The 25,171-nt window shown below is 55.5% G+C and overlaps 1 protein-coding gene and 1 long non-coding RNA gene across 16 annotated transcripts in view; both read left to right on the top strand.

The window, feature by feature from the left end:
* The window catches only part of Caln1 (calneuron 1), a 319,860-nt gene that overhangs the window by 222,980 nt on the left and 71,709 nt on the right, over positions 1–25,171 (top strand). The gene's annotated exons all lie outside the window — the stretch shown is intronic.
* On the top strand, positions 128–24,741 carry LOC144367480 (uncharacterized). 11 transcript variants are annotated; one of them, XR_013426906.1, is made up of 5 exons: positions 128–16,362; positions 16,803–16,860; positions 17,857–18,039; positions 19,014–19,590; positions 19,768–24,741. It is a non-coding gene; the product is annotated as an uncharacterized LOC144367480 (long non-coding RNA). The 11 variants fall into 11 exon arrangements; XR_013426899.1 differs by lacking the exon at positions 16,803–16,860 and adding an exon at positions 16,661–16,802 and having other exon boundaries at positions 129–16,362; XR_013426900.1 differs by lacking the exon at positions 16,803–16,860 and adding an exon at positions 16,661–16,802 and having other exon boundaries at positions 129–16,396.

Genomic DNA, 25,171 nt, shown 5'->3' with positions numbered 1-25,171 from the left:
GTGCTGGCGGTCAGCTGTGGGTTGAGTGTGCCCCTAAGGGCTCGAGTATCAGGAAGTCCATCCCTTGGCAGTGCAGGGAGGTGGTGGACCCTTAATGAGTGGGGCCCGGGGGTGGGGTGGGGTGGTGTCCTTAGCTCCTGAGGCCCTGTCCTGGGGTAGGGTTAAGGTGATTTCCCTGGGACTCCAGGGTTAGTTCTCTCCAGACAGTGTCCTAAAGGAATGACTGGCTTCCTCCCTGGGGATGGGTCCCTCCCTCTCTCTGGCTTCCTCTCTGGGTAGGTCCCTCTCTGGCTCCCTCTCCCACCTCTCCCAGTGCTCCCCACCTCTGCCACCTGCTGTGGCCCTCACAGGGGCCAAACCATTGGGCCACCCATTCTTGGGCTCCCCCAAACTGTAAGCTAACAACTCCCTTTTCTTTCTTCCTGGGGGGCCCGTCTCAGGCACTCTGTGGGGAGAGGCAGAGGAACACACCGTCCGTCACACTTGATTTCTGCTCTTTTGCACTGGGACCCTACAGAGCTCTCACTGAATCTCCCTTTGGATTATCGTTTATTTTCTGGGTGAGTGGGTCCTAAGCCACAGCACCCTTGGACCCTGACCAAGCCTTTAACTCTTCTGGGCTGCATTCCCAGGATTTCCTCAGCCTTCTCCTTCACAGGGTCTAGAAATGCCCCGGGGGTTACACTCTGCGGGCTCTCTGCTCTCCTGCGGCCCAGGCTGAGCCCCGCGCCCTCCCGGGGCGTTTAGGCTGAATTCCCTTCTCTAGTGAGGCAGCCATGGTGCTTTTTAAATTCTTTGCAAGAAACGGTTCCTTTGAGTGATTTTTTTATACTTAATAACTTATAGGCTTTTCTTAGGTTAGCTAGAGATTAATCTGCTTTTTAAATCTTCTGGTTTGGTTATCATCCCACTATTTTTAGACCATTTTATTAATGCTTTCTCTTTCACAGTTCTATTTTCTACATTTCTGTGTATTTTCACCTGGATTTTCTTGATAAGCAGCCTATAGCTGGATTTTAAGACATCCAACCCAACAGGCTTTGTCTTAGAATAGATGAGGTGAAGTTTAACCCGCGTCCCCCTCTGTGTGGGGGCTGCAGACACTGGGGACGCACCTGTACTCTCCTCATGTTGTGTGTCCGGTTTCCACTGGGTGGATGCTCTTATCCACTGAACACATGAGCTGTCCCCAGACCCTTTCTCTTTCTGGGGTTGCAAGCTATAAATCACATTTCTGTTGAATACACTTGTTTTAACTCTTCTGAGCAGTTCAGAATCCTTCAGCGTGTCTGTGACCACCAGCAGCCACCCTTGTGTTCTTGGGTACTGGTGTCCAGAGTCTTGGTGACCCTGACAGGACCAGGGGTGCAGTGAGATGGCCGGGCGGCTGGGCCAGGGCCTGCCGGAGCTTCGCCTGCTTCCTTTGGCCTCCCTCCGGCCGGCTCTGTGGACAGCTCTGTGTCCCCCACAGGGGTGGAGAGAACTGTGTGGCCTTCTCTGTGTGTGGGCACCCTGAGCCTGCTCGGCTGGCCCTCCCCCAGGGCAGCTCCACAGGGATGCCCGTGGAGGGTGACCTCAGCACCAGGGATGCCCGTGAAGGGTGACCCCCGCTGAGGCACTGCCTTGTGAGGGTGTGTTAGTGGCTCAGGTCCCCGAGACTCAGGCCAGTCTCAGCCGTGCAGAGGGAACACTGATCGCTGGGCGCTCCTTTGGCAGCAGCTCACGCAGGTGTTTGCTGGCTCCGGCTCAGGAGCTGGTGGCATGAGGACATGAGGACGGTGGTGTGGCTTTTCCTTGCTTTGCTTTGGCAGCACTGTGGCAACGTGTGTCCCACCACCTGTGGGGCGGACCGGTCAGGCTGAACATCACATGCCAGCCGTCTGACTGTTGAGTCCTGGGAGGAAGCAGGGGTCCCACCCCAGGTGTCGTCCTTATCAAGCTCACGTGCATTCAGATGGGTCAAGTGCCCGTCCAGTCCCCGTTCTCCTGCCCTCTCGGGAGCGACTCGGCCCTTCCCACAGCCCTCCCTCCTCTGCACAGAACCTCCTGCGGGAGGCTGTGGAGGCAGCCCTCGCCCAGGGACGGAGGCCTCTGCTGCCTCCGGGAGAACTGCAGAGCCCAGCCCTGAACAGCATGGCCCAAACCACCCTCATGACATACCTGACCTGGAAAAGTGGCCTTCTCTCTAGTCCTCAGTCCGCCCTGCTCAGGGACTTTGTGGTGTCCATGACCCTGTCCTCACATTCCTTAGTGGTTTACCCTACAAAGCACTTTTGTTCTTAACTGAAAACATCAACCCAACAAAGTCAGAGGCTGACCCAGGCCCAGTTACCAGGAAAAAGCAGGAGTTTGTCCTGAGGACGCTCTGACTCCGTGGTGCGGTTAGGAATGATCTCCATGAGCCTGGAGTCCGGGGCAATTAGGCTGCACTCGGGAGCTCGCAGGGGACCCTTCCTGTGTCCGCAACGGGTGCCACAGAGAAGCAACGGAGCAAGAGGGGGAGAGTCAGCCTGGCAGAGGGCCAGGCCCGGAACCTTTCGGAATACACGGGTGCCTCAGAGGCCCAGGGGACACGTTGGCTGTGGATCCCGACAGGAGAACTGGTGAGGGTGGTGGATGGGAGCAGGGATACTCTGGTCGAAGCTGACGTTGGATTTAAACTTCATTCTTTTTAACTCTGAGAGCAGAGATGCCACCAACCAGAACAGCCTCGAGTGCCTTGTCCTTGGCCTCCCTCTAGGCAGCGTGCTGGGGTGGTTTTGCTTGGAGGCTGGCACCTGTGTGCCCAGGCACCTTCCTTTCTGCTGGGGACTCGAGCCTGGCGCGTTGGATCTGGTGGAAGCCACAGCTGGAGGGGTGGCTTTGGCAGCCAGGGGAGGCCCGCTGTGGCTCCAGCTCCAGGACAGGGCCCTCCTCCCAGATAGGAAGGTTAATGAGCAGCGAGCAGGCTGCATGGGAGCTTCCATCCCACCTGCTGAGCCGCTGCCCAGTGCAGCCCTGTGGGCTTCCAGCCCAGTGCTGGCCTGAGCAATCTATGCCGCCTTCCAGGGGGGCGGGTGCCCAGCTGGAGCAGAGCTTTGGACCAGGGTGTTACCGTCCCTTCTCCCACAGCACCAGGACACTCCTTTCAGCTGACAGCAGGCTGGGGAGGAGGACCATCTGCTCTGTCCACAGCTCACAGCTGTCCCCGCTGACCTCGTGGCCCCAAGACCTCCTCTGCACGTGCCCCTCTGTTCTCCTCAGCCCCCCAGGTCACAGAGAACCACAAAGACCAGTCCCATCTACCGTTTCACCTAGAGTCGCTCGGGACAGAGGGTCATTAGCACCATAGCAGAACAAGCTCCTGGGGCTGTGAGAGCCAGGGAGACCTGGCTGCGTGCTCTGTCCCCCTGGGAGTGAGACCCAGGGTGGCTCTGTCTGTTCCACAAGGCTCACCCCAGCCTGAGCCACATTGACCAGGATCAGCTTCCCGTTCACTGTGTCTTTCACAGAACCACATCAATTCAGACCCCGTAAGCCAGGCCAGCCTGGGCTGGTTAGGAACGTGGCATGATTCAGGCATTTTCAAGAAGTGGGGTCTGAGCACACGGTCCCCCCGTTCTCGCATGTCTAAGGTAATTGGAACTAACTGCTACTTTTGCAAAGTGTTTTTAAATGGAAGCTCTGAGACACATGGGTAATTAGCATCCTTTTATACCCTCAATTAAGCTGCCAAAGTCCCTTGCAGTTTTCTTTTTCCTGCAGTTACTTAAACATAGCTGTGTAATTCTGTTTACCCTATTTGTTTGCCCAGCCAGCTCTTTTTTTTTTTTTTCCCCCAGTGATAATGAAGATGAAGTCTTGGGCCCTCGTCACATGAAATTATCATAAATTTTCACTTTGCCAAAATTCTTAATGAGAATGTGTAGTTTGTAAATGCAGCTCTGGTTTCAAAGGCCCACGTCTCCAGCAAGCAGGGGACACACTATTCCTGTTGTAACTGTGCAGTGGGTGCCGTGGACATTGGCTCACGGCCCTGGGTCTGCTGCTGCCTTATCTGTTGTTTCTATGCCGTCAGCAACGAAAGCCAGGAACACTGGAAGCAGGGCTCTGTTTTCAGGAGATGCACCGGCCAAGCGGGGCGGGCGGTTTTTGTGAAGTATACGGAGCACCTTCTTGTGCTGGGTTGCTCAGAGACCATCGATTGGAATACGTCAGCCTCTGCTCACCGGCTAGGGGTGGGGTTGGGTTTTGCAGAAGCCTCTCCTGACTTGCTGGACAACCCCTGGGGCTCAGTGCGGTGGTCCTGACCCTCTGTCCCCTTGCTACCATATGACTGCTATGAGCTGCAGAATCTGGGGAACAAACAGAAGGTCCGAAGAGACGGCTCTGTGCACACAGGTCTGCCCATCAGCTGCTCCTGGTTGCAGCTGAGCCTGCCGGTGCTTGGCTACTGGACAGGGATCAAATCGGGGAAGCTAAACACCCTCAATCATTGGCAGGCACCCATGCAGGCGAGGTACCAGGTCAGAGCTGCATGGTCATCCACAGAGAGGAGCATTCAGACCCATTGGCTCCCTAAGTGGGAATCACTGCTCTCGTCCCGCAAACACTCTTGGTGAGGTCCCTCAGCTTTGCCTGACATGGTCACTCGTGGCAGAATACCCTTGGAGAAGTGGCCGCACCTTTGACCGAATCATCACACTTTACGGCTCCTCTTCTGTGTGTGTGCAAGAGCTGGACTCTCTCCTCACAGATGAAAACAGAAGAGAAGGTAAAATTGTTCTCTTAAAAGATAAATCAGACCCGTGATAACTTGACGTCTTTGTGGCAGAACAACCTTCCAGTCAGCTGTGCATCAAAGCATCAAAAGGAACAACTCAACATCTGTGGGCGTCCAGAGCCGGTGAACGTCAGCTTTAAGCTCTGGGCCTGAGGACCCCTGGGCTGCGGGTTTTGAAGGATATGAAAATCCAAGCACATCCAGGTCCAGATGCCTGGAGGCTTTGGGTGTCCTTTGTTGGGTCCATTTGTGACGTTGAGCCGTTTCCCTGCTTTTCACTTGGGTTGAAGGTGGACGGACTGAATTCTCAGGACCGCCATCCTGCACTCTACGTGGAGAGGACGATACCACCCTGCTCCTTGGGTTTGCCAAGAGGGTCCAGGGAGATAATGTGTGTGAACTCTCTGGTTTGGTACTTAGCACATAGTAGGTGCCCAGGAAACATTCACTGGGTTTGAGTTGTCCTCATTTCCACTCTGAATTCCTAGGCCTGACTTAATGTTTAGAAATTACGGATGTAAATATGTGTTTCAGTCAGATTTTTTTTTTCCTGCTATGACCAAAAGGCCTGACAAGAACAGTTTTAAGGAGGAAAACTTCATTTGGGGGCTCACAGTTTCAGAGGTCTCAGTCCACAGACGGCCGACTCCGTAGCTCGGGGCTGGAGTGGATGCAGAACTTCATGGCTGAAGGGCGTGGAGGAGGAGAGCAGCTGAGGACCTGGCACCAGGAAGCAGACAGCGAGCTCCACAGGGACAAAGTGAATCACAGGGCACATCCCCAGGGAGCCACCTGCCCACGGGTCACCACCCGGGGACTCCCTACCCAGGGATCCGCACACTCCTCATCGGTCATTCACCCCAGCCCTCCTGCCCGTCTCTCCCAGGAGCACTGGGGGGTCCCTCAGACCAAGGCAAACAATAGTTTTGCTACAGAAGGTGGTCCTTGGGGTCGGGGAGGGTGCCAGCAGTCAGTGGGTCTCAGTTGTCCCCTCTTCCAGGCCTGTTTGTTCGGTGCCATCCTGCTTGCTGGTCTTTTCCTGTTGGGCAGTGCCCTGCGGTGGTGCTCAGCCATCCATCAGTATTGCTTTATCCCTTCCTCTGCTCAGCTCCTGAGACGCCGTCATCGGGGTCTCCCTCGCATCTGCTGGGAGCGCTGAGCCAAGCCACTCAGCCCGGGCACCTGGGCCTCCGCGCAGCCTGAAGTGGGCTCTCGGTTTTGCAGGACCAGCCAACCGCAGGCCCCTGGCGCTGATGGAAGTGGTTTTCCGATCGTGGGTCTTGCTGCTGGGTAGTAACTGGGCTTTGTCACACAGGAGTGTGCCCGGGTGGTGCTGGCTGGAGCCCTTCACAGATAGGAGCACTCCCTTTCTCTCTGGCTGTTGAGAAGGCCACGGGTTGACTGCCCAGGTGTTCAGGCCCATTGGCAAGGTGGGCGACCACTGCACCTTCCATTCGGAGCGTCTGCCGCCTGCCCGCTCCCGGAGGGCACCCAAGGGCAGCCACTGCACGAGAGCAGCGTGCGTTTTGCAAACACGAGGCCTTAAATCTCTAGTTGCAATTTTACATTTCATTTCTTAAGGGCCTGGTTCTATTGTAGGTGTCAGAGTACAGCTCTGGCCTCTGCCCCTAACATGCTGAGATTGGGACAAACCCGTGGGTGCAGAGAAAGATGGTGGCGGGGCTCAGGTGAACCAGCTCCTGTTGGGAAGGTACCTACTGCCTCCTCCTAGGAGTAAAGCACCCTCAAATCTTGGGATGAGGAGAAAGCAACCGCGTGTCTGAATGAATCCGTATGTGAGACCCTTATCAAAGACCTCCTCACCATGCGCTCTATCGTCACCTCCGCTGCCCTGAGCCCCGTCTGGCTGCAATGACGCTGTGTATCAGAGATTCCACAGCAGCCGCACCCACTGCCCACCCTGACCCAGGGAGAAGGCGGGATTAGCGTACTTCCCATCTGCCTGACCCCACCAGGAGGTTAAGAGCTGACCAATAACCTCAGGAAAGTCATGGGTGCAGAGTCCACATGCAAACAGCAGCACCTTCATATGCCAAGAACAGATTTGCTAAAATAGAGGTTGCGAAAGCTGTCCCTTCTAGAGCAGTGACGACGAGGGCAGGGGCAGTGACCCGGGCAGCCTGGTAGAGACCTGGAGACCAGGGAGACCAAAGGCAGAACAGAAACCCGGGACAAACCAGGCACCTACAGCCACCCGACGTTGCCAGGGGCACCAGAAGGATGGCTCCCCAGGAGTGGTGCTGGGGGGCCGGGGGCCGTGTGCAGGAGGATGAGGTTTGGCTCCCTCTCCATGCAAAAGAATCAGTCCCAAATGGGTCACCAACAAATGCAAACCCTGAAGCTAAAGAACCACAGCAAGAAAATCCCGGGAAATGCTTCAGGACCCAGCGGAGGCCATGCAGTTTTGGAAACAAGAAACAGAAGCACAAATAAATAAAAGGATCATAATAAACTGGGATGCTTCTGCACAGAAAAGGGAGCCGTCAGCACAGCGGAGAGGCAAGCCTCATTCTGAATGGGAGAAAGTGTCTGCAAACTGTCTGACCAGGGCTGGGATCCCTGATTTTCTCTGGCTGTGTATCCAGTGGTCAGAACTCAGAAAGCTCAACTGCAATTGAAAAATCAGTTTGGGGATGAGCAAATGATCTGAATAGATGCATCTTAAAAGAAGAAGAAGAAATCTGGGGCATCAGGGAAATGGCAATCTAATCCACAACGAGGTACCGTCTCAGCCCAGCCAGATGGCTATGAAAAATAATGAGTAAGTCCGGAGCAAGTGCCGGTGGACGGGGAGCAAAGGGGACTCTTGCACGCCGCGAGTGGGAGCGTACGCCACAGTGCAGCCCTCACAGGGAACACTGTGCAGTCTCCCAAAAAACTGAGATTAGATCCACCCATGACCCCGCGATCCCACCAGTGGCTGCACAGCCAGAGGAGGTGGAATGGGCACCTCAGATCCCTCCCACCAAGTTCATCGCCACGGCACTCGCAGCAGCTAAGACACGGGCTCAAACCTCAGGGCCCATCACAGATGCACGGATGAATGGGACGTGTGTGTGCACAACGAATGCTCTTCGGCCATTACAAAGAATGAAATTCTGTGGTTTGCAGCAACATCAATGGTGCTGGAGGACATTGTGTGATGTGAAATGAGCCAGTCGCAGAACAGCACACGGTCCTCTCTCTTCTGTGGAGGCTAAAGAACGTCCATCTCAAAGTGCAAGAGAGTAGGATTGTCCTTGCTGGAAGGCAGGCCGGTGGGAAGGGGAGACAGAAGGTGGGTACCAGGCACCAAACATGGCCAGAGAGGAGGAACAAGTCCCAGTGTTGTATGGCACGGCAGATGACAGTTGCTCACTGTGACTGTCACATTCTAGGAGGAAGGAGAGGCACTCCAGGGCTTTGAACATAATGGAAAGATAAGAGACGGAGATGCTAATCCCCCGATCTGATCCACACACATTGTGATCCTATATTGAGATTCACTGTTTCTCATAAATAATGTACAATGGCCATGTTAATTAGAGCTTTTCCAACATGCCCTTTGTACTCGTGCCGTTCTGTGAGTTTTGATAACTTATCTGCTCATGAAACCTCCACTGTGACAAAGACAAATACCTGCATCATCCCTAGAGTTCCCCGTGTCCCTCGGGAATTGGTACCCCCAGCCCCAGCCCCAGCCACCGCGGTGCTGGTCCCTTCCTGTGCCTCTGCCTTCTCCACAGTGTCCTGTGAGGAGAAGCAGGCGTGTGGCGCCCCTGGTCTGGCTGCTTCCCGCAGCGCCATGTCTGGGCTCCTCCCTGCGGTGGGTGGCTGGTGCACTGCTCCTCCTCGGGGCTCCCCAGGGCCTCTTGAGCCTGCACCCAGCTTCTCTCTAGTGAAGGTGTTTGAATTACTCCCAGGTTGGACTGGTGATGCATAAAGCCACTGTGGACAGTTCAGGTGTGTGTGTGGCCACTAACCTCCATTTCTCTTGAGCAAACACCTGGGTGTGCGGGATTGCTGGTCCATATGTTTCACTTTATTTAAAAAAAAAATTGCAAAGACGTTTTCCAAAGTGGCTGTGCCCTTCCAACTCCCACGCACGCCACGTGAGCCATCCAGGTGCTGTGTCCTCACCAGCACTTGTTGTCCTCAACTTTTCATTTTCTTTTAAAATTTTTCTCCTCTAATAGGTATGCAGTGGCATCCCATTGAGGTTGCTGTTTTTGGAATTTGCTTAGTATTCTTTAGCGATAGGCGTGTTCGTGTTTTATTGTACTGATTGCTTTCTGATTGAGTTTGAGATTTCTTTGTATGGTCTGGGGGAAAACTCTTTAATAATGATTTGCAAGTGTTTTGGGCTAGGGTCTGTCTTGTGTTTTAATTGTCTTTTGCAAATGTTTTCCATTTTTATGCAGTCCAGTTTTTTTTTCCTTTGCAATTCACACTTTGGGTCCTAGGAAATCTTTGTCTAACACCAGGCCTCCTAGGTTTTCTTCTATGCCTGGTGTAGTTGTAGGGTTAAGTTTGAGTTGTGTCCGTTTTGAGCTGTTGGCTCAGTACATTATGGAATAAAGATCCTCTAGCCTTGTAAATACTAAAGTATCTTCACAAATTAGTGGTCACTCCATCATCCTGACATGCCCCTTCATGTCCCAGAACACCCTTGCATTCATTTTCAATCAGGAAGTATTTTAAGTGGACATTACTCTGCCTAGGGTTGAACAGTGTGTTCAGGTGGTGGATATTGTTGAAAAGTGACTCTCTGGGGAGTAAATGAGGGGACCCTCTACATAGAAAGTTAACTATAAGCCATTGATGTTTGTTTGTGGTTATTGGTTTTTAATAGTGGCATTCTGAAGCCCTTCTTTCTAGAATGAATTAGATGTCTCTTAAAGCTACTCCTGACCTCTGATGGCAAAAACCTTTCATCGGCAAACCAGAGGAAGTCTGAAGTTTTGTTACAGAACGTTGGCCCAAAGAACACAAAGGACTGAGCTTTTTCAAAAATAGCATCCAAGCAATTAAAAGCATGCTCTTTGGAAACTGCAAGTCAGAAAGCACTCCGTTTCCCCTGAATCCTCAAACACGGTTTCCCCTCAGGCCAGTGCCTCTGCTTTTGAGCCCAACTCAACAAAACCAGTCTCTGCAGACTCCTCTGCAGGGCATGAAACACTCATCGGCCACTGTTGGAAAGATGCACGTGGTCCACCTCACTGAGAATACTGCCCGAGAAGCCCCGGCTCACAGTTATATAGAGGAAAACAGGATTTTAGTGACGTTTTCATTCAGTTAAATGTGTTTATATTTCAGAATGGAATAAAGGGTTGTGATTTTGAAAATGAGGTGAACAATCACAGGGGAAATAAAATGAGATGGGACCTTCCTTCCCCACGGAGCTGATGGGGCACTTCCAAGCTGGCAAGGGCTGAGCAGTGAGTGATGAGGCTCCGCATCTCCATGATTCTTATCCACATCCCAGGTCCTAACACCGAGCCTGTCACATGTGGGCAATGAGTGTGTGCGAGTGAGTGCAAGAGTGAGTGTGTGTGTGTGTGTGAGTGTGTGAGTGCATGTGTGAGTGCATGAGTGTGTGCGTGAGTACACGAGTGCGTGAGTGTATGAGTGAGTGCATGAGTGAGTGAGTGCATGAGTGAGTGAGTGAATGCATGAGTGAGTGAGTGAGTGAGTGCATGAGTGAGTGAGTGCATGAGTGAGTGAGTGAGTGCATGAGTGAGTGAGTGAGTGAGTGCATGAGTGAGTGAGTGAGTGAATGAGTGTGTGTTTCCCAGACAGCATTACGAAGTTGCCTAGGCGTCTGCGGGTGCTGAATGGTGCCCTGGTTGGCATGAGCCCACGTGCCAGTGGGTATTCTTGGAGACTTTCCTGCACAGAACTGAACAAGGGCGTGCAGGGAGATGCTGATTCGTCCCCTGTGTCCCTGTGCGTTGGAGGCAATCTGTGGACTACTTCCCAGCAGTCCATATGTACATAGGTGGCAACGCAGAGAAGTCTTTAAAATACAGGGTTTAGTTAAAAAAAAAAAGAAGAAGAAGAAGAAGAATGATGAGCTGGGCCACCTGGCACATCCCTGCAAGGTCCAGGCACTTCCAGACAACACACAAGTGGGGATCGGAACCCGCCCCTTGGATCCAGCCCCGGTTCCAGTGCTGACCTCGTGTTTCAGGCGAGTCTCCTAATTTCCCCGCACCTCAGCCCCCTCCCTGGCCTAGCGTGATACCATCTCTTTCTCTTGGGTGGACACGTGTGAAGCGTTAGGACACAGACGTCCTCTGTGGATCATCTGGTGTCGTTCCTACAAAGTGCACATTGAAAGACCACGAGCTCCTTCAAGTGGCAGTGAGCCTGGGGGTCAAGGGTGCGGCGTAGGGGGGACTGTTGGGAGGACAGGACAGAGGGAGATGGCTCAGGAGACGGATCTGTGACCCTGGAACAAGGATCTCTCCAGGTTTACCTGGGGTTTAGACACTTCTTCACCACTGTGACCAAAAGACCCCTCGAGGACAGCGCAGAGGAGGGAGAGTTTTGCTTGGGGCTCGCAGCTTCCAAGGTCTCAGTCTATGGATGGCGACTCCACAGCTCTGGCGCGAGTGGGGCAGAGCATCATGGCGGACAGGAGTGGAGGAGGAAGGCAGCTCAGCTCAGGGCCACAGGAAGCAGAGGGGCTTCTGCTCAGCAGGGACGAAATGTCACCCCGTAGGCAAGCCCCAGGGACCACCTCCTCCAGCCACACCCCAGAGACCTACTTCCTCCAGCCACACCCCAGAGACCTACCTCCTCCAGCCAGACCCCAGGGACCCACCTCCTCCAGCCACAGTCAGTCATCCACCTGCAGCTACATCCAGCTGGTCCCTGCCAGGGAGTGACCTCAAGACCCTCCTAACCCAATCACCTGCCCTCTGAACCCTCCTGCACACCTCCCAGGGAGCGCCTGGGAATACCCCATACCTCCAGCACACCTGGAGTCTGGGAGACACCCCCCCACGCCCTCCAGTTTCGAACCCTGGATGCCTGTGCTTAGATCTGTCCTCTGAGAGCTGAGGAGAGCCAAACCTGGACCTCACGGGAGAATACTTTGTCCCCGAGGTTGAGTCGGTGTCCAACGGGTGAGCTGCCCACAGCTTCTTGTGGCTCACTCTTCCCACTTAGCTGGCCTCATCGGAGTTTGGGGGTCTTTTGTTGTTTGTTTTATTATTTTTTTAATCTTAAATAACATGTGGAAAGGAAACCTTTTCCCCAGGACACCCAAAGTAGAATTTTAAAGGTCATCGGGTAGTGACCCGTTTCTGGTGGAATCTGAAATCTCCCCGCCAGCCTCAGTCTCCAAGCCCCTGACCTCATTCACCAGTGCGGCGGGTTGAAGTAAAGGGGCATCGTTTCTGTGCATGCCCAGAGTGCCCTTCCAGATGCTGGTGGCAAGCACAGAGGGCCCAAGAGGACCCAGGTTTTGCTCGCGATTCCCAGCGGGGAGTCGGTGTTGCTCCTGAGCTGTGCCTCGGGCCACCTGCTTCTCTGACATTAGCGTTTGAGCGCAGGCAAGACTTCCGGACTGTTCCTGCAGCGTTTCCTCAGGTGCGAACACTGAGCACACCTGGGTCCTATCTAAGACGCTTTCGGGAAGCAGATTTCCAATAAGATCTAAATATCCGACCGTCCTTTTTTTTTCTTTTTTTTTTTTTTTTTTTTCTGGTACTGGGGACTGAACTCGTGGGCACTCGACTACTGAGCCACATCCCCAGCCCTGTGTTTTATTTAGAGACAGCGTCTCACTGAGTTTCTTGGGGTCTTGCTGAGGCTGGCTTTGAACTCGGGGTCCTCCTGCTTCAGCCCCCCCAGGCCCGGGAGCGCAGGCGTATCTGTCCTTTCAAGAGAGAACGCAAGCTCCGTTTCCGAATGCCGGGTGTCCTGCTCACCACGCTAGACCCAGCTTCTGGCCCGTCCCTGGCCCTGGGGAGGAATGGACAGATGCTGTCTTTGAGGTGCCTACAGAAGTCCAGCCACAGACACACGGGGCCGACATCCAGTCCTGGGATGATGACAGTGACCTTGATGACAATGTGACATTCACTTAAAACAGACCTGTCGAGGTGTGGGGACTAGCACCTGGAAGGAGGGATAGTGGATGAATGTAACTCAGAGGCTGAGCTTTCGGCTCGCCAAGGAGTGGAAAGAAACCAGGACCAGGACGAGTGCTGTCCCCGAGCCCTGGGCTTGGCTGGCACACTTGTGCTGATGGCGGGGGACGCTGTCCTGCTTCCTTTGCCCAAGGTCTCCGCCAGACCCGTGCTCTCTGAAAGGCCCGGGCAGGTGAAAAGCCACACCCTGGGTTGTGCAGAGAGTCCTCGGTGCCAAGCCTCAGCCCATCCATGATACAGAACCCACCAGAAAAAGCCCTACTCCTGTTCTGTGTGCTCTGGGGTCTCCTGGGCAGTCAGGGGGACACTCTGAAGCTGTGGATAGACCTCACAGACAGGAGGGACAAGGCCCCGCCTACTCTCTCCTGACTGATGAGGCCGCAGCCTCCATGTGCGCTTGCTTCCCATGGAGCAGTCGGGGCTTGGCCCCGCAACTACCGGCCCCCCAAGGGCTTGATACTGCATGTCACCCGTCAGCCAACTGGGGAGTCGGCCGGGGATGGGTGAACATCAGAGGCTGCAGGACTCCTGACCAGAAGGCACCAGGGCAGTGTCCATGGTGAGGTCCCGGCATCAGCCGGTGGCTGTAGGCGACGGTCTGGCCTTCTGGTGGGGAAGGAGGGGCTCTGTGCGGGGCTTGGAGGGTAGGCAACGCGAGGCCGGCCGAGGGGAGGCTGTACCCAGGGTGGGCCTTGCACTGTGGTCAGCTCCCAAGGTTGAGGGGGCTGTGTGTCTCATCCACTCTTGGGAAGCTCAGAACGTCTGCATAGGTTAGGACTTTCCCAGGAGGGTGGGAGAGGGGCAGTCTGGCCCCCTCCTCCAGAGCCCATGTGTCCCCGGAACCAACATGTAGGCGGGGCACCTGCCGGAAGGGCCGCTAAGCTGCTTGCCGGGTCTCTGTAGCATGGAAAGGGCACCGGAGCCCCTCGAGATGGGGTGTGGGCCACACTGACAGCGAGCCCCCTTCACTGCACCCCGCGGAACAGGTGGTGGGGCTGGACTGGCGCCCACCGAGGTGTGGGGCCCGTCTGGGTGTGGTCTCGCCCTGCACCCAGCCAATGGCCAGAGAAGAGTCTGCCTGAGTCCCAGGATCCCGGCCTCAGAAGCCACAGACTCTAAAACAGCAGCTCTGGAGCGAGGGGAGGGACTGGAGGGGGCCCCGGCACATCAGGGGAGATGTGTCACCTCCAGGAGAAGCCATCGGTGGCCTGCAGGGAGCCAACCCCCCTTCCAGGTCACAGGGACTGTGAATTCTTAACCGAGTTTTTAGGAAAGAGACAGCCGAGTGGGGGAAGGGAGGAGACTGGCCTAGAGCCAGGTAGGAGAGCTGGGTAGGAGACCTAAACTGGAAACAACCCAGAGAGCCATCAGAAACAGAGTGAAGAGATAAATCCTGGTGCATTCATGCTCTGGAATATTATATAGCAACGAAAAGGAGCATGCTACATCAGGGACCCATGTACAGTGGCACAAACAGAAGTTGATGTAACCTTAGCAAACTCCAGAGTAGCCCATTGGAGAAAATTCCTGCTCTGAAAATGAGAACGCGTCTGTGTTTTTTCTCCTCGTTTGAAAAGTCACCACCAGCCAAAAATGCAGAGTATCAAATAGCTTCATTTCTAACCCTGAAAATTGTACGCATATATCTGAGAGATGAAGTTACTTGTGGCTTGGAAGCTGAGAAAGGCCTCCTGGGTCCCGGGGTCAGCCCAGGGATGGACCGTGGAGGGGGAACGTGAAGGTCGGAGCCGTCTTTCTGGGGTTTGAATTTTTTTTGGAGTGTGAAATATTTCAGCATTAAGTTTCCGAGTACAAAAAGGATGTCCTTGCTTTGTTTTCTAAACCTTCTCGCTTCCCTTTGGATGCTCCTGTGCCATATTTCTTCGTGTTTCCACCTTTCCAGAGCCAATAATGATAGATTCTTACAGTCAAGAAAAATATTAGGTCTAACCGCGAGTCCGAGAGGCACGGTCCCCCCCACCTCCTCTCAACCTTACAGAGAGAAGTAAATCAAAATTCTTTCTCAGAAAATGAAAGAGAATCGTCCGTCAGAGCTGGGGAAGCGGCTGCCAGGCCCCGTTTCCAGACCACGGCCTTCGCCGGATGAAAACAAGATGATTAATTTCAGAGTCTCTCTCTCGGTGTCTCATTTCGCTCCTGCTGTTCTCCACCAATTCAGAAAGCTCCGTGAAGGGTGATGAAGGGCCCAACTGTCACAAATGAAGCAGGAACGCCCCTGGCTGGCTGTGTGTCCCTCGCCCAGTGTCACCGGGGTAGCGTTTCAGGCTCAGAGACTGCGGCCCTGCCCACCCTGCCCGCCATCTCTCCCTCGCTCCAGGCCCTGCCCAGGCATGCAGGGCCCCCCACCCCGCCCGTCGCCAAAGGTCTTTTGGCCACGGTGAGGAACGTGGACTAAGGCGCCTGTCTTCCTAAGATCTCGGTGGCCCTCGGGCTCCCTCACGTTCTCCTTTCTACCCTGGGCCACGTGTGCTCCGCCAGCTCCTCCTGCCTCCGCTGCGGAGGACCCGACACCCCGAGAGCCCGGGCTCCTCTCCTCCCAGGCACCTTCCATGGCTTCCATTAGTAGGTGGCCGTGTCCCCTCACTGAAAGGGGAGCCCATCAGCGGGTCAGGACACCTGCGTTGCGGTCCCCTAAGCCAATGGCAGGAGCCACAGCCCGTCTTCCAACCACCCCTCACAGACCAGTGAGAAGTGCCCCCAGATGCCAGCACCATTTCTGTCCTCGTCATCTTAATGAGGAAGGTCCCAGGTGTCCCAGGCCCTAACTCCTTGTGCTCAGGGAGGACGCCCAAACCTCTTCTTGCAGCCAACAGAAGGCCTTGCTGAGGGCCGTGCAGACAGAGGACCTGGGAGGGGCCGTGGACAGGCTTTCGGAGCCTCGATTCCCAGAACACGCAGACACCATGGTAGTGACACCACCCCTCGGCCCGGGCAGGTGGCAACACCGTGGGAGCAGCAGACCAGCCAGGGCTGGGCCCATGCGAGATGCAGCAGCAGGACAGAGGCGAGTGGCCCTCCTGCTCTGTGCCACTTCCTCTGGTACCACACAGGGTGACGGTCCTCTCTTGGGGTGCAGCGCAGATTAACTGCAGAGAGCCCCGAGCCGCGTCTGGCCGTCCCAGTAGATATGGCTCATCTTTGCTGCCATCAAGCTGCTCCTGGTACCCACAAGAGCCCCGCCCCTGCACACCCGGCCGTTGGTGTCACATTGTCATGTGCCCTGTTCAACCCGAGCCTTGCAGAGCAGGGAGGAGATGGGGAGCTGACCCTGCTGCCCGCTGAGAGCATTCCAACAGGATTTAACTAGTGATCAAAGCCTGACTCACACAAGGACTTCCCCCCGTCTGTCAGAATTCTTTGGTCCTTTGACAACTGTCTCAGGACAATCTGATAGAAGTCAGAAGGCTCCAGGAGTGTCAGGTGAGAGAGGATGGAGGCTGCTCAGGTCACCCTGGTGAGCTGGGACTGGACCTGCGGGTCCCATGGGGTCTCCCCAGAGGGACGGGGGTGCGTCCAGGGTGCAGAGCCACAGGCTCCTGTCCTCTTCCACCTCGTTTCCCTGTGGATGTGAGAGTCGTGGCTCCCAGCAGAGGAGACCCCCGCAGAGGACTAGGCCTCCTCAGCGCCCGTGCCCAGGGCTTTGGTTTCCAGGTGGACTCAGGGGGAGCACAGAGCAGGAAGCTGCTGGCTCTCCTAGTTGTCATCTGTTTGGTGTTAGTGTGGCCGTGACACTGGAGAGGCCGCATCAGAGTCCTCACCGAGATCCTGCAGGAGCTGAGGGCCTTGTTCCCGCTTCTCTCTGGTTATCAGAAGTGAACTCTTCTCCCGAGCATGGAGCGGGGCTCTCTGTCACATTCCAGGTGAATTAAAAAGAACGTGTGTGGGGACAGAGAGCAGCGCTGTCGCCGTCGTCCCCAGGTGACTGACCTGGTGTCTGCTGAGAGCTCCTGCGCACCAGGCGGATTCCAGGCACAGGCCCTGAGGACAGGGAGGGGACACATGCCGTGGCTTAGCACTGCCACCATGGGGTTAGCGGGGCCACAGGTGGGGACAGCGGCTGCTTGGGAATGGCAGGCCAGGCCGGCTCTTTGGGGGAGAGGGTGCCGCTGGGACGGGAGCCGTGGGGGCGCTACGTGGGGATCCACGGGAATGGAATCCGTATGCAGGACCTGCCAGCGTCTGGTACACGGGCGGGTGGACGAGGCCAGGTTCCCACAGAAAGAACGCTGATCTGACGGGAGCATCGTGAGCCTGTGGACAGCGGGGAGGTGGACGGCAGGCAGTGAAGTCGGGTGGCCTGGGCTAGGAGTCTGGGCATGAGTGTCCCTGTGGATGGGGGCGTCCCCTGCTGCTCAGGAAGTCAGAGCTCACTTGGTAGCTCTGTGGACTGGAGGTTCTGGGGTAAGTGAAGGTCTGGACTCAACTCTTCCAGGTTGGAGGCCAGCCTGGCATGAGCTGAGGTGGGCCTGAGAGGCAGCAGGGTGTGGGGAGGAGCAGCCCAGTTGGGGGTGTGCTTGGAAGTCCCTAAGGAGACCCTGGTGACTATAGGCTGTGGGGGAGGGGTGTTGGGGAAAGGAGAGGAATCCAAGGTGACATCTAGGTTTTTAGCAGGAATTAGTCTGTAATATCAAGGAAATCACTGAGGGGGGGGGGTGGGGGGTAGCGCCTGGAAACCTGGATCCTGCTCTCTGCCCTCTACATGGCCGGGTGTGACCCTGGACGAGCCGCTTGTCCTTGTTTTCTTATCTGTCACATGATGGAGTCGGACATGTCATGTCCAAGGTCCCCTCCCACCCTGCCTGGGTCACCTGTGGGGTGGCAGATGAGCAGGTCTCCCTGTGGGGCTTGCTTTCCAGGTGGCCAGGGAGGCCTCTGTCCTCTGACTGTCCGTGGTATTTATGGCTCGTCCTTCAGTCCAGGCCACTGTCATAATGACACTCGTGGGCATGACAGCTCCCCGGGCCACCGCCGCTCCCCGCCAGACAGGAGCAATGCGGAGACGCAGCATTTGGAAGGCCTTGTACTCAGCTTTCATTTGCCACCAGAGCCACCGAGAGACCTTGCCCCTGACCAAGCAGGATGGCATCTGAGCAGAAGGTACAGCAAGGGACCCAGCACCTGCCCCAAATCCAGAGCACAGTCCTGTGAGAGGACTGTGACATTCATAGTGTCCCTAGACCTGCTGCTGACCCTGTGTTGTGCCAGCTCAGTGGCCCCTTCCTGGCCTGCATCCCTCGCCCTATGGGGGTCAGCATATTCCCACCTGAACACAGCCGGGGTGCCAGCCCCCCAGTGGGAGTAGCCCCGCTGGCTCTGCCTGCTCCCTATCCCTCGGAGGGTGCAGCTCAGCCTTCCTGAGGGGCCAGCTGCAAAAGGGCCTTGGTGCCGTGCTCCATCCAGCCCCTTGGCCTGTCCTCTGAGCTCCGGGGTCTTTTTGCTTGGGGACTTGATTCAGCCATGTGCCTTGCGTACAGGAGGCTGCGCTGGGGACTCCGTGAACTAAGACGCTCCCTTGGCTCCACTTATGGTGGCGGGAGGTCCAAGCGGCTTGGCACGCTGCTGTGGTGAGGGTCCAGGCTGTGTCACAGCCTGGCGGGGAAGCATCCAGGGAACTGGCCTCGTGCAGAAGGGCCAAGCGTGTGGGTGGCCTCCCTCTGTGACAACCTGCCCTCCTGAGGAATCACTCAGTCCACGAGACCAGCATTGACCCTGCCCAAGGGCAGTGCCCACGACCTCCTCACCTGGCACCAGGGGCACCAGGGGCTGGCTCTGGATGTCCCAGTGCCCCTGCTCCACATCTGGGACTGAGCTATCAGTACACAGCCCCCTCAACTCTGTTCAGCTTTGATGAGGAGCCCCCTGCCCCTCTCTCCTCCTTGCACACTGGCCCACGGAGGAGGGCAGAATTCTGTGGGCATCCAGCGTGTTTCCCTAGCAGGGGGCTGCCCACCCCAGACCCAGGGGTGGTGAGCGCAGGGGTGCTCAGGTGGGTTCTAGAGGCTGCCTCTGTCCCTGGAGAAGGCCCGCTGGGTCTGTCTGCATCTGGTCTTGAACAAGCGACGTTTCTGCAGGACTGAGTCACGGGCACCAAGAGCTGCAGCAGAGCGAACCTCGATGGGCAGGCCGTTCACACCTGGCCGTGTTCCTGATCTGACCGCAGTGTGAGGACCGTGGGACCAGGCACCCCAGTTCACGTGGAGGTTTCTGTTTTAGAACCCCACTTCTCTCCCCTCCCCCTTTCTCTACTCTTTTACTTTCCCTTCCATGTTCATGGGGTTCCCCACCTTTCCCCACCCTTTTTCTCTCTGTATGGAGATTTTTAGAAGAAAAAAAAAACATCTCTGGTCCAAGTTTCTTCATTTTGAAGTCCAGATACATTTTCAGAAAGGTCCCACAGCCGACCTCGGCAGGCAGAGTGTGTTGAGGGTCTTGGGGTAAATTCCTTATGTGATTCTTAGGTCAGCGTCACGACTGACCCTCCTCCTGTGGCTTAACGGTGGCGTTCTGATAAGCTTGCTTTCGGTCATGATATGGTCACGTTGGCAGAGCTAATGTACATAAAGCCACCGGCAGAGGACTGATGCCCAGGACGCCGGGCAGGGGCCGCTCCTGCTGAAGCTGGGAAGGCCAAGCGGCCCTGGCCCTCAGGTGAGCTGGGTTTGGTGTGGGGAAGGATCCCCCCCTGGCGGTGCAGCCTGGACTGCACGCGTGTGCTCAAGACAGGTGTGCGCAGAGGTGTTGGTGTCAAAGGTGGCTGGAGCCCCGGGTTCAGGCTCCCTCCACCATCACGGCTGTTTTCATTTGAGTTGGATTTTATTGTTCAAGGTCTTTGGGAACAGAAATAGAAATGTGAAGGGACCCCGACTCCCGCCTTTGGAGGAGATTTTTCTTGCGAGGTTGCTCAGCTAATTAAAAGGCAACGAGCCATTTCCCTGGAGTCGGCTGGCTCTGAAGATGCCCTGGAGCCTGGGCTGCTAACTCACCTCCAGGGCTGGCAGGAGGCTTCTGCCAGGGGTGGCCCCAGGGCAGCCTCCACCCTGCCCCTCCCAGGAGGCTGCCAGGCTCCCTGCCTCCGCTCTGAACTCTGGGTCTGCGCTGCTGGTTTCCACACCACCGTCCCCTGCCTCTTGTCCTCTGCGTTGACTCAGCTGGGTTTCAGGGCGGTCACCTACAGAAGGACGTCCTGTGGTCCCCTGTCTCCACCTCTTCCACGGATGCTGGGAGGCAGGTACCACATGGCCTTCTGCATGAGCACTGTTCAGAGGTCAGCGAGAAGAGGAGTCGTCTGTGGATACGGCAGACCCTCCACTTGGGGCTGACCAGTAATTAATTCATAATTAGTAATTCACTAACTGAACAGAAGTAAGTTTTTAAAAGAACCTAATCAGACACAATGGGTAGATGATGGTGTGAATTTACTCAGCGGGACCGTCTAAGGCACTCTCTGCCCTGGAGCACCGAGCGCCTGCTGGGAGATGGCAGAGGTCCGCCCTCTGACCTGTCCCCACTTTGCTGTGATGGCTTTGGTCTTCAGCTTTGACCCGGGGCATCTGGGGTTCAGAACGTGGAGGAGATCCTCCCTGGCTGTGCAGCTCCCCCCCTGGCTGCCAGCCACTCGGAACCCTGTCGATGGACTGCACTGTCCTTCCCTGGATCCTCGCTGTCATTTCCATCCTCCCGTGCCCACTCAGCGAGGTTCAGTACATGTCCTTGAGCGTGGAAGTCCTTCCCCTGCACTCAATCTGCATTCACCTGGCGTTCCGATCCCGCCCACCTGCAGTGTCCAGTGCTGTCCTCGGCTGCATTTTTTGATTCACTCGTGAAACCCGCCCTCTTGGGCAGCCGTGGGCCTGCCCTCCTGCTGTCTGTCCCTGACGCTTGCCCACTTCTCGACTCCTGAGGCTGCTGCTGGCTTGGTCCCTTCTGTGACACTGCAGCCAGGCCTGGTGTGGGTGACCTATAAAGAGAAGAGCTCAGTTGGGCTCACGACTCTAGTGGCTGGGAAGTCCATCACCTGGTGTCACCGTGGGGCTGTTTCACAACACAGCGGAGAAGAGAAAGGGAATGGCCACAAGGACAGGGCAGGAGGGTGGGAGGCCCGCCATGGGAGGCCAGGCTCACTCTCCATGGGAAATGGCCTCGAGCCAGAGGACCCGATCCACCTCTGAGAGAAGGTGACCTGGTCACCTCCGCGGCCCCCCCTCAGCACCCCACACTGGGGAGCACACTTCCTGCCCATGAACCTCGGGCGTGGGACACACCACATCTAACCCAGCACCGTCTGGACGTCACCCATCACGTGCCGTCGTGCAGAGTCCAGCTCTGCCTCCCGCTTTCCACAGCTCAGAGACTTCGCCTGTGGCGTCCTCCATGAATGGAAACTCCCAACATCCATGTGATAATTAAGTCCACTGATGCTGGTTTGCTCTTGACATTTGCCCTCTGGAGGTGTGAGAAGCAGCGTCCTCGGCTGTAGGATGCAGTGTGACTTGTGTGCGACTGACCCTGTGACGCTGAGTGACAGCAACAGAACAGCAGCCTGAAGGTGTCAGAGAGTGACCGAGAAAAACCCCAGAGCCATGCTCCAGACACTGAGAGGCCAGTGGTGCATTGAAGGCGGCCTCGGAACTTCCAGAACATTCCACTCCAGGGAGTCTGCGCACAGAGGCGGAGGAGGGAGCAGGGCCACCGAGACCGTGGTGTCCACTGCTGTGAGATTATAACACTGGGCCCGATGGCCAGGAGGGCAGTGCGCACTTGCAGGCCTTTCTCCTGGAAGAGAGCACTCGACGTCCACCCCAGACGTCCGTCAGCCACACCTGTAAGTCAGGACACCTGTTCAGGGCCCCGTGCTTCTAGGTGCTAAGGGAATTTCAAGAAGCAAGAAGACATTTTGGTCAGTCTCACAGCTTTGGGGAGACAGAAGTGGAGCTGGGGACAAGCACAGAGGTGGGTCCTGGTGAATGTTTGTTGCTAGCAGACCTGAATGTTGAGGCCCTAGGAGGGGTGGGCATTCGAAGGAAAGAAAGGCGGCAGATAAGCATGAAATGAGCGTTTGGTGGGACTAAGACATCAGCCCCGCTCCGTGGGCCCCACAGAAGACAAGCTCTATGAAGCGGAACCCACTCCCCGAGCCGAAAGCCGGGTCGAGAGACCAAAACAAATAACAAGGATGGAGCAGGAAGCAGACCCCACAGTGGACGAGGACCGAGTTATCAGACGCGAGCTTCAAAGTAACAACGATCAGTATGTCCAGGAAAATCAATGAAAAAAAAAAAAAAAGAAAGAAAAATGTACTCCAGGCCTGAGATCTTCCTTTAAAAGACAGATTCAAGTTGACGTCCTGGAAATGAAAAATAGGATCACTGAAATAAATAATGCAGAAGGTTTAACAGTGAGTCAGACGCCGCAGAGGACAGGATAAATGGATCGGAAGAAAACCCAGCAAATAGATTAAAACAAGAGAAAAATGATGGGAAACACAGAAGGACCTAGTTAGGAAAAAAGTCTATGACCTGTGTAACTTGGAGAACCAAGAGTTGGCGAGAGTGAGCAGAGCAGGATCTGAAGAAGTATTGACTGAAAACTCTGTGAAACTTAATTTCAGCACCTGCAAAGAAAATCACACCAAGTCCATCATGTAAGACGGATGAAAACCAAAGACCTAGAATATGTATGTACAGGCAGTGTATGAATATATATGATAATACGTAACTACATATATACACATACATACATACATACATACATACATACATATATACATGTATGTATTGTTTTAAGACAAAACCAGAGACAAGGAGACACATTCGATGTGAAGAACTCATAGTGACCAGCAGCTGACTTTGCCGTGGAGAGTGGTAGACATCACTTATTCGTGGACTATTTAAAGCACTCAAGGGAAAATGGTGCCATTATAAAAATCAATACTCATAAAAAATATTCTTCAGAAATGAAGGTAAAATAAAAACATTTTAAGCCAAACAACAGCAGAGTTGGTTGCTAGCAGACCTGAAAGAAACACCGGAGAGAGATTTGGGGGCAGGTGAAAAATGCCCCCAGATGCAAATGTCATTCAGAGACCTAGGAAGAGTCAGATGGGGTGGGCCAGTGGCCAGGCACCCTGGACAGTGAATGGCGAGGGGAGCCAGACGCCTGGACGTGGGCCCCGTCCAAGTCCCCACTCTGCACCGCGAGGCTCAGGCAAGCCACATCCTCCCCTGGGCTGCTTCTCCAACCTGTAAGGAGATGTGGTGGCGATCATCTATGAGCATCCACTAATCCTTGATGTCACCTATCCTGGGCATCCAGATCATACCTGGCTTGCACGGAGCCAGGAGTATCTGGTATCTGGTATCCACAGGAGATCACCAGCGTCATTAACTCCTGACCGACTTGCTACATCTGTCATTGTGTAGCAAGAAGGGTAACACCCGGCCTTCACCCTGCCCTCTCACCCCGGCCTTCACTCTGTCCTTGTATCTTTTACTAGGACTCTGTGGGAGGTCTAGGTGGCCTGCCATACTCCTTTCTTTCCTCCCATGTGAGATGTGTCCATCCTGGGTCCCCTTATCCTGAAAGCATGGCTGCATGCCGATGTGGGCTGTGTCTTGCTTCTGCAGCCTGCTGCCTGCTGCGGCCCCCTGCCCCTCTGTCTTCAGAGATCTCCTCCCAGGGTGCTCCCCTCAGGCCTCTGTGTCCCCTTCTCCCAGGGGCACATGGCGTGGCTGGTCCTCCTAGCAGAGCCTCCTGGAAGCCCTGCTGCTTGGCCCTTCCCTGGGCCTGCCTCCGGTCACATGGTACCCCCTCTTCCCAGGCAGGGCGTGGACCCCAGGGTTCTGGACTTAGACGAGGCTCAGCGTTCTTGGTGGAGGGTCCCAAGGAAGCCCACCCAGCCCCCACCCCAGGGAGGAGCACACCCAACTCTGGGACACCTGGATTCTCCCTGTGGGGAGTGTGACCCACACTGTTTGGTCAGCTGTGTCATCCTGCAGGCCACGACTCAGTGGGTCCAGTTGTGAGACCTCCCCGACTGCCCCGAGGGCCTCCTGGAGGACGCCCTCACAAGCTGGGAGCACACGTGAGAGTCATCCCTGGGAGACAGGAGCCAGGGAACTCGGGGTCAGGCTCGCTCTTGTGACAGTGGGAACACTCCTCCAGCCTGGCTTAGTCCCTTCCGAGGGCAGCACCCCCAGGGACCAGATCACCTCCCACTAGGCCCACCACAGCTGGGGACCAAGCTTCCAAGACATGAGCCTTCTGGGGACCAGCCAAGTCCAAGCCCTGGCAGACTCCTGGCCAGCGGAGGACCAGCTGCCACAGCCCTCATCCCAGTCCTTCCCCAGGGAGTCCCTTGCATCGCCTTGGCCTGGGCCCCACGAGCCTCTTCATCTAGTGCAAATAAGGACAAGAGATGGGAGGAAAGGACGAGGGGACGCCTCCCATCGCTTGCTGTATGGTAGACACATCCTGGTCAAACTGCTGAAAGCCCAAAGGAAAGAGAAACCCCGCATGCAGACAGGAAGGAGAAGAAATGTGCAGAAAGCAAGGTAGAGCTATTTAGAAGCAAAAGATTAGAAATGCAGCCCTCAAGTACCTGCTGTACCTGAGGTAGCAAATAGGGTGTGGACAGGAAGACCTCACAGGTCAGTTCAGGGGACTGTGCGTGGGCTGGTTGTGAGATGGGTAATGGGTTTCGTGCATCCTTAATTATGCCTCATAGTTTGCAGATGATACATAAAATGCCTTTGCATCTGTTAAATTTTAAGATTGAAATTAAATATTAAAGTTTTGAGATGATTTGATTGCACGCCTCTGCCAAGGAAATACAAGTCACATCTGTAACAGCAGGTGTTGGGGGGAGGATTTGTCAAGCTGCTGCAAAAAGACCAGGCTTCCCAGGCTGTGTGCTCCCAGGGGCGGAGCTTGGCCCTGGGGAAACACTGAGTGAGCTCCTGACTCCACCCAGGTTTGGATGGGCAGCTGGGGAGGGCAGCGCCACATGGCCGCAGGTGGACCTGGCAGGGTGTGGGAGCGGAGCCATGCAGTGGTGCTTCTGTCCTGCCCTGCCTGGGCGACAGACCTTTGAGATCACCTGGCTGAGACGTTTTCTTCCTCCTCTAATCACCAGCGCATGGGGGAGCCTCTGTTTCCCCTTCATGCCTCCTTCCTCTGAGCATGTGTGCTCAGGGGCCTGAGGGGCCCAGCAGCAAGACGAAGCCAAGCCTCT

The sequence above is a fragment of the Ictidomys tridecemlineatus genome, chromosome 10 (genome assembly GCF_052094955.1).
Source record: "Ictidomys tridecemlineatus isolate mIctTri1 chromosome 10, mIctTri1.hap1, whole genome shotgun sequence".
Lineage (NCBI taxonomy): Eukaryota > Metazoa > Chordata > Mammalia > Rodentia > Sciuridae > Ictidomys > Ictidomys tridecemlineatus.
This window is presented reverse-complemented; position numbering and strand designations above follow the sequence as displayed.